We start from the raw sequence: 9,877 nt of genomic DNA on the forward strand, positions 1-9,877 counted from the left end.
CACATGCCTTAATCACAGTCTTATTGAGGAGATGGAGCACATCCGTCAGCGGCGTTTCCTGGCCTTTGAAATCATGCGTGATGTCTCAAGCATGGTGGAGGGGCAGGGATTAGGGGCGGATGGCTGGCCACAGGGACAAAGGCGACTCTGTCAGGTAGGGGTGGTGGCCGTCGGGGAGGGGACGTGGTGGAGCGGAAATCTACACGGTGACCAGACCAGAACACACTGCTACAAGGTAACAAGGTAAACCGATCCTTGCTAGAATTCCTCAGGAAGGCAGATCAATGAGGGTTCTGTTGGAGAGGGAAATCCTACCGGACATTGAGCAGCAGTGAACCCATCAAATGATACATTTTCTTTTAGACATCATGATCCTCCTTGAGACACTCTCTTTGTGGGACTTTGAGCTCAGCTCTACGTGAACTGATGGACCCAGGTAAGAAAGGCTTGGTGACCTGACCTGTCCAACAAGTGGAGGACAAGAGGTCATGACCCGGGGGTAACACCAGGTGTCTGACCCTGACCTTTGACCTTTGACCTTGGAGATGGACGGTCACTCAGCACTGGTCCCCAGGGATTGACCTCAACCCAAAGACGGACACTAGAAGTGCAGAGCCCTAGACAGAAGGGACAGACAGACCCCTATGAGGTGCCATATGTGAGAGATCAGGCTGCTGCAGCATGGCCACAAAACACTGACCACTTGCTTCTCCAGCCACAGGCTCACAATAGCCAACAGGGTATATATACTGTATGTTATGGAGGTACTTCTTACTCAGGTGCAGTGTAATTGTATTTACTATCGGATATGATTCAGCCAAAGGTGCCATAGGGAAACACACAACAGGGAAAAAAACTCTTTTGAACATGGAATAAAAAAAGGAACTAGGTTATTTCGCAGCTGAATTCCAATTCTACCAAACTCACTCAGCGCAGAGTAGTTTGACCCCAATGTTGTCCTCTCCTGTAGATGTTCCACTGCAGTCACGATGTTACACAGGTTGTGATCAGACAGAGTTCAACATGCACTTTTTAACTCTAATATTTTCCGAGAAGCTAAGCCTGTTTCGGCGGTAAAGGGCCCTAGAAATTGAATTGTGTTGTTCTGAGAGTCTAACCCTGCAGTAAATGCTCTGTTTAGTACAAGTGGTGAAGCAGACAATGTATTCAGGAGAAGCAAAGGAAGGACTTTGCTGTAATTGCACCCTCACACACACACACACACACACACACACACACACACACACACACACGTACACACACACACACGCACACACTCATTTGTCACAATAGTATTGTATGTCCTCTGTTTAGCGTTCACATGAACTTTCAGATGTTTTCAGGACCTGTACTGGAACAGAGAGATTGCTCTGATTAAAATGAATGTGTGCAAAATTACCGAAGTTGTTGAGACTCCTCAATCATGATAACAGTGATGTCTTTGTTGTACATACTGTAGTCTGCTCAGAACAAATTTTAGTATGCAATGGATGTCAACTTAGGTCACATACTCCAATGTAGTAATAGTGACCTATACAAATCTGTGTAGTACCTCTGGTATGAGCACTTAGACCCATCCTCTATGACATAGAATACTGACAATACCACAGGTATAAGTGTTTTGTTTGAGAGATTACATCAAAATAAGAAACATATAACAGTAGATACACACAGCAAAGTATAGTTCATTTAATCCATTAATGGAAACATCTGTCTGGCAGAGAGCTGTAAGTAGTAACATGGATCCCTCCATTGACTCTTCTCTTTCTTACCAGGCAGTGTTCATCCAAAATGGATTTATCGAGGGGTTAAGAGTACTTATGGGGAGAGTAATGCATTACTGTAATACCTTTTTTCAAAGTGAAGCATCTTTTGATATATTTTTCTTGGTAATAAAGGTGTCATTGTGGGAAAAATGTAATAATTTGCTGTCCCATTTCACAGGCTTTTACATGGCTCCCTGTCATGATGAAAAGCACGGCGCCTTTCTCTGAAGCCCAAAGCTCTTCTTTCCATGACCGCTATTCCATTAAAAGGCAACAAAGCATTTAGAGTTTTTTAGGATCCAAAAGGCACTAAATGTTTTTCTCACCTCATCTCTTTTTCATGTTGTTCAGAGAGTAATTGAATGTGTGAAATGGATTGGATGCTCGGAGCCTTATCTAGAAATTATTAAAGGGGTACTTTTAAAGAGACCAGTGCGTAGGCTACATAAAAAGGATATGCTTTAATGCTGCATTAAAAGTGAGAGGGGACAGAGACAGGGAACAAGAGTGGGGGGCTTAGAGAATAGCCAGTACTCAAACCAAAAAAGCATCATACTTGTTAAAAAAACCTGCAGGGAAATAAAGACAGGACATAAGTGAATGAAATGAAGCTTTTCTGCCAATTACCGAAGAGAACGAGCCCTCGGTGGGGCTCTTTGTGCTTCACACAAGCAGCCTTTCTCCTCTTGGCTCAGGCTATTGAGGGGGATACATTAGCCATCAGCGCTGGAGAGGAAGGTGCGTTCACAGTCACACAGCTCACTTTGCGCCTGATGTTGGAGACCCCTATCTGGCCTAATTTACACTTTCACTCTCCAACATCATGTTTTTGAGGAAAGAACACACACAATGCACATGCACACACACACACACGCACGCACGCACACACGCACGCAAGCACGCACGCACGCGCGCGCACACACACACACACACAGACATTTATATCATTAAGGAATGTATGCATACTTTATTATCAGAGGTATGAATATTAGAATTCTCTCCAGTCAGAGACATGAATGAAACCAAGCACTGGAGAGGATGGATGTTCTCCGTCACACAGTCCTTATCAGTGTTTATATTTGTGCAGTATTTGAAATGATACATTTTCAGCTTTTGCCCCAAAACCACAGAATTAAGTGATGATTGACAGATGTCAATAGAAATAGAACGTAGAATGACCCACAGAAATAACCATGATGTATATCTTACACCTGTGCTCAAATACAGTACTAAAGCGAATACATTTCATAGGTCTCCTATTGCCTCAGACTAATCTTTGTTGTCTACTTTTTCCAGGCCTAGACTAATCAAGACACATGAGGTTATCATTGCAAAGGAGAGGACTTGGTTTTGGAGGGTTCTATTCTCAATTCTAAGGATCTTTCTTACTGCGGTTGGCAGCTATTCTTCTGCTCTTCATCATCCTCAGGACAATCCATCAAAATATCAATTGTAGCCCGGCCAATTTTCTGACTGTGGTTTCGCCACAAGCACCACACAGCACAGATGAGATTTTTGTTTTTGTTTTTTTTTGTGTCACGCACACATCAAGCTTTTGGAGAACCTCAGATAAAGGCAGTAGAGTAGTAGTGTTCTGGGCCTCAATTTAAAAATGACATTAGTTATGATGGGAGGGCTGAACAAAGTTGGGCTCTCATCACTGTGGCTTCATTACTATGCGGAGAAACACGGCGTCCACTACCTCTGACTGCTATTTGCAAAGTTATTGCTTTGGAAAACAACATCCATCTTTCAAACAGCTTCATTAAGCCCTCTCTCCTGACCCACTCTACATTATGTTGTCAAAATGTGACACGCATCAGATTATTGGGAAGTATGAAGATCAATAAATAAACAAGAGTTGTGTGTGTAGAACGCTCCTGGCATGGCTGCTGCAGAATAAACCTCCATCCAGCATGCTGTCGTCTGCCACAGATCTGCTAATAAATGAACTGGCCCAAGGCAAGGGCTATCAATAATGATATAACGACATGTGGATAATGATAAATTAGGCCCTGGCTTTTAAATAGGGCAGAGCCTCAATGCATTGCCACTCTAAATACATACACAGGCGCTGGATAAACACACTAAGCCCGAGTGGATTCACATTAGTTTCCTAAATCTGCATTCGGATCAATGGGTAAACACTATATGACTGAATCACTAGGTCTGCCCGACCTCTAAACAGACTGTTCCGCTCCATTGACATTAGAAATGTTAATAAGTCCAATAATCAAAGTCTTTTATGAAAGTACCTCTCTTTCTGTCATTGATTTTGCTCTCACCCTGCCGATAATGCACTCGGTTAGACAAATTACTCAGACATAATGCACTTTGTCAAAGCATATTCCAGTTTTTGAGTTTAACTATCAATACATTTTATTAAATCTATTAATTATAATACATTCAAATACATCAGGTTATTAACTATTAAACTGTTCTCACATTAAAAAAACGAAAGAAATAATACAATTCAAGATGGGCAGGCTTTCCATAGAATGGTCCCCTTTGGATCTCCTCGTCAATCTCTGCCCTTCAAGTGCATTTCTCTTTCATGAGAAAACATGTAATCACAGTCCTCAAAAGGATAGGAGACCCGGTAATTCAGAAATGGGTCCTGTGTGGAGTGGCTCTGGCAGACAGTCGATAAAAGCCGCCTTGTTCGCCAAACACCTACTCTGCTCCACAGCTGCCAGTTAGGGTTTTAGTTAAGGGGGAAGGAGAAGGAGTAATTACAGGCCATCATTGGCAGGAGAAGAGCTAGTATCTATTATGGCGCAGTAGACTATTCCCTGTTTAGATGTTGATGCTGAGTGCGGATCCAGCAGGTAATACTGGAAGTGAATTGATTTGTAACTATGCGCATCCCATTTTTGCGTTATCTAAATTCCACCCCTGCCTTTGATCAGAATTTGATTCCCACAAACAATGTTATCTACCCTGTGCCCTTGGCTAGGAATGGCCACTTAATTTGTAATATTTCATTTTAAAGCAGCTGTTTTACTCACTCCAATGAGTCTATAAGAACGGGTGACACTTGATCTTCTTTAACATTTGAATATCAATGATGATAATATATCTATCTGATCTATTTATAGGGAGATTGAAGTGATGGATGCACTTGTTTAATTAGCATTATAACTACATCAAATAATCCACCATACACATTCCATATTTCCCAAGACACTGGCTATGTGAACTGCCATGTGTTCAATCTATAGATTACACAACAAAGAAAGTAAATCATGAGAACAGCTCCAAGGTATATCGGCACTAATGTCACTTAAGACCCATGAGATCACAACTGATCCCACAATGGTGTTGCTGTAAGCCTTCCTGTGCTTCCTGAAAGGCTCCGTGAGATCATACCGCCTTGACCTAAATGCCAAAGGAACAAGCCGGAGATGCACTGTATGTTACTCTTTTACGAGACAATAAAGTGTGATTTGGGGGAAATGTATGAAAAGTACACTAACAATAGTCTGAAAGATGAATGGAAATGGCCCATATTGATCTGTGGTAGTAGTTTATGGTGGCCACAGGCAACTGTCTACCGCCTGCCATTGACTGTTCAGTCTCATATGCCAATACTTTTGTACTAACTCCATCCCTTCCATGTGCATGTATTTACCAGAAGTACTCACTGCAGGTTTATCATTTGTTCTCTCTTTTTTTAAAATCTTTTTTACAACAGTAACAATGTGACACCGGCACTTAGTGAAGGTAGTGAATGGATTGCTTTAAATTGTATTCTTAAGGGGATTTACCAATAACAGCTAATAAAGCAGGCTGAAATGGATACGTGGGTTCAGTTGAATTTTGCCTGCAGTCACTCCGGCAGAGGGAACTTGAGCCTCAAAGATGTGGTGCATTAGTTCTGCTAAGCTAACTGTGAATGCTAATTGCAGGAAGGACAAACTGCAACCCTTGCCCTGTGGCCATGAACCCATTAAATAACACTGAGAGTATCGTAGCCATAGACAACATGCAAAGAGGTTGGCTTGAAAGGCCTGCAATCTGATTTCGGCTTAAACGGGGATAACAAGAAACGGTTGCAAAGTCCCCTGTGGGTGCCGTTCCCCACCCTCTTTGACATATAATGACAGTGTATAGAAACTATCTGTCACTTAAAAGCTTACCGCAAATTGTCAACACAATGCAACAGGTTCCATCATTTTCTGTTGGAATTTGTTTTCTCAAGCGTTGGTACCACCCCCAGTTCTCATGAAACCTGACAGGTGGCTCTCTGTGGAATATGTTTGGCTAAGGCTTAGGGCAGCCTGTGATTTCACCCCAATAGGAGGTGTAATGATCTGCTCACTGTTTCACCTGTCATGGTATTATTCATTGGGAGGATGACCTTATTTGATGCCTTAAAAGAACCATCAAGACTGATTTCAAAATTGCCACTAAAAATGCACCTAAACTCAACAATAAAATAACATATATTTACTCAAATACCATGCTCTTGTTTTTTCAGTGGTTGTCAATAGATTAGCAAAGACACGTTACTTCAGGCTGTTAGTCATTTGAGTGGCTGGCTTGTTTTCTGAGTGAAAGGACTCCAGTGAGTTCATTGGTCTATCCATCCTCTTTAACCTCTAGTTCCCTCTGGCTACAAACACTGTCTCAAAGATGACACTGACTGCCCCTGTTTGCATTTCATGGATACTTAGTATGGTAAGCAGCCCTTAGTGAGGGAGGTTTATTACCACAACTTTCACATGAGCCAACCTTTGATCTAAATCAAACCACTGACCTGAAGGTTTAGCTCTTAGTAAAAGGTCAATGTTTGGTAGTGGACCTTAAGTGCAAGTCCTTCTCAGTCCCTTCTGTCTGTATTCTGAGTGACAGGTGTACGAGATCTCTGTGTCGCAGGCCACAGTGGTCACATTGTGCTGTAATGAAGCGGCCTCTCACCCTGCAGTCTAAGTGGAGCAGGTGGCACGTGTCTCAGTCCACTGGCTTGGAGAGCCTGGAGCACTCCCCCGCATAGCAGTGGACCATATTCTAGCTTTCTACACAGCATTACTGCCCTTTACTGCTCTTCAACTATCATTCAAATAGAGCTCATGAGAAGAATATACTGTATGATTGGGAGCTTCTTGAGTTAACCAGTGATTATGGTAGGAAGGATTACAGAAAGGCTGTCCTCAATGATTCATCCCACCTCACTCTGCAAATTTCAGGTCTTGATGATCATTCATCTTCAGCCAACTCCTCAGGGAGCTCCTACAGTATGAGACCTCTGGCCCTCATTCTGTGACCCACTGTCATACCCAGAGTCGCCTGATTTACTCAGCCAGGTGTGCTTGCCTGCCTTTAGAGAACAGCTCTGTGCTGCTGCTTCTGCTGCTGCTACTGCTGCTGCTGCTGCTGCCTGTAGACTGGAGAGATGGATGGCTCTGAGTGTGAAACTCGGCAGTAGTGGGATACATAGCCCTGAGCCTTGCCTTCTAATTAGTTTCTAATGTAACTACAATGCTCTTGAAGAGATGTTGTCTCGCCCACCGAATCTCTTTAAAAGCATCCCTGGGGCAGTGGTGGGTTGGAGTGAGATGCTGTGGCAGGCCGCGTCCATGGCCAGTGCCAGAGGGGAGGCTCAGGTTTCCTCTCCCCTGTCATGATGTATGGTCAGCTGTAGGACACCAAGACTCCATCGTCCATCCTTCAGCCACATCTTTAGTTCTACCATGGTTACGGTGGGTCTCCAAGTCTGTCCTGGTTTATCCCTATTGTAGACTATGTAGGTTTTCATCATGCCATTGATGTTTCATTATAGCCACTTAATAAGCGCACTTAAAGGGATAGTTCACTGTTTTAAAACTTGTAGTCAGATGGTTCCTTACCTCAGGAGAAACTGTATTTCATGGTTCAGAGTTGTAGTACTAGCATACATTTTTTTAAGCATTTGTGGCCAAATCACCTCAAATGAACTATTTGACTCTGTGGCTAAAGTCAACTAAAGTTAGTAGTGACTATTTAAACAACTCTGAACCATGGATTACAGTTTCTCCTGGCCCATAGACTACTTTCAAGTTAAGGAACCATCTGACTATAAGGTGTAAAATAGTGTAAGTATCCCTTAAGGATAAAAGAAACTATGCTAACAGTTGTGCTCCAGGTCCAACTCTGAGGCACTGTACTGTAGACCTCCCTCTGTCTCTGTCTGCCTTTAAAAACACCTTCAGCCATATCCCCTGATGAGGAGTCAATGAGCTACATGTAGTGTGCTCTGCTTCCTGTGAGAGATAGCTGTAGGGTGAGCGCTCAGAAGACAGCTTGACTGAAACACTACTCTCACAGCAGCTCTGCCCCAGAGAGAAGATCACTTGATCGTTACAAAGAGCCGTTCAACTATGCCAACAACAACATGAATAACCAGCAATCAGCACCGTGGCTAACCGCTAGCTCAATTAGCTGATTCCAAAGAAGGAATATTTCAATGCGGATAACTTCAATACACTTGGCTGTGCAGTGTTGTGTACTACACATTTTGGCCTGCTTGCTATCAATTCTGCCCAAATATAAAGTTTGTATTGACATATTTTATGAATTATTTTAAACACTAGGCTTAATTCAAATGTGGAAGTTGAGAGTACTTGATGCATTCATCAAACCGTCTTGGACTAATACCATCCATTTAAGTAATCATTTGGCTAATTTGAAATGGGGAAAAACCTATCAACCATATCAACCTATGCAGGCTAAATCAGTCTAAATGAGTATTGTTATGAATAGGGCTGTCAGTTAATTAAAAACATTTGTTGATTAATTTTGTTCTATTAGTTAATCTACCGATTAATCTGATGCAAAAATGTGAAATTTGTTGTACCTTGAAATTTAGGTACAATTCAGTGATTTTGCCAACAAAATCATTTCTAGACAAGCAACCAAAGTGGTGCCTAAACAATAAATGAATAATAATGAACAATAAATTACTTGGCTACTTGTCACTCACCATAGTTTTAATTTCTTGTCCTTCGTCTGATATATAGAAATCATATTATTTTGTTTTCAAAAATGAGTTGTCAACTAAAGCATTAGTTGATTAATCTGTTTCATTAATATTAATATTGATTCATATTTACAGCCCTGTTCACATCCATATTCAGTATCCAGCATTTCACACAATCTAGACTGTCAAAAATGACTCCATTAATTCCAGAGGACTGGTTTCTACTGTTGTTTATTTGAAAGAAGATGTATATTAGAGTGGAGGGTTATTGCCATTGAATTCCTATATGCCAATAACAAATAGGAGATATGTTAATTTTTAGAGGGCTATCAATATTTACTGGTGCATCATGTGATTTCTCCATATCTACATGGGTTACGCTGGATCGCATCATCAGCGTGATATAATATTAGAAACCATTCTTGAGAGATAAAGTATCTGGCTGAAGGTCATCTGGGCCCTCTGGGTAAACATAAGACCCTTTTGTGGTTGGCTTAAATGTACATGACAGCCTGTAGGAGCACAGTTATCCATTTTAATTGTCATGTAATGGTTTCATGTAGAGCCAAACTGTCTGCAACACTTCAGTGGTTGGAAACCAAACCCTGGCCACACAACCACAGCTGTGGTGAACTATGGCTTTGCACTTAAAGGAAAAACAAGCCGGAGGCTGAGGTCTGGGCAGGAGGAGCTCGGGACATGTGCTGGGAAGAACACACACATGCTCAAAAAGCAGCCAATTTTGAGTGGATCAGTGTAATGCGTTTCATTGAATTATATGCCCGACATAAACCTTTATCTAGTTGAAAAATAACAACTACAATAGCTATTTTTCCAGTAGCTTTATAAAAAAAACCTGAGTAAATTGCAGGTTCCTCACAGTCATCGCATGCCATTCATCTTAGTTACATTAAAAGGAAAACTATTGTAAATGTTAATTGTCATCATAATGCATCTGACAAAAGAGCTGCTAAATTACTTTTTCCCCAGAATAGACCTATCTTGGATAACCAATCCAAGAGAAGCAAACCCTAACAGTTCTAATGCTCACTCAAGGAACTCAATTCTCTAATTGGTGGAAACAATGACAGGAAACAAGGTAATTTGCTGCAGTTCTGCACAACAAATCCCAGCCTCTCTCTGCCTGCCGTAC

Source organism: Argentina silus (genome assembly GCF_951799395.1).
Source record: "Argentina silus genome assembly, chromosome: 16".
Taxonomy (NCBI): domain Eukaryota; kingdom Metazoa; phylum Chordata; class Actinopteri; order Argentiniformes; family Argentinidae; genus Argentina; species Argentina silus.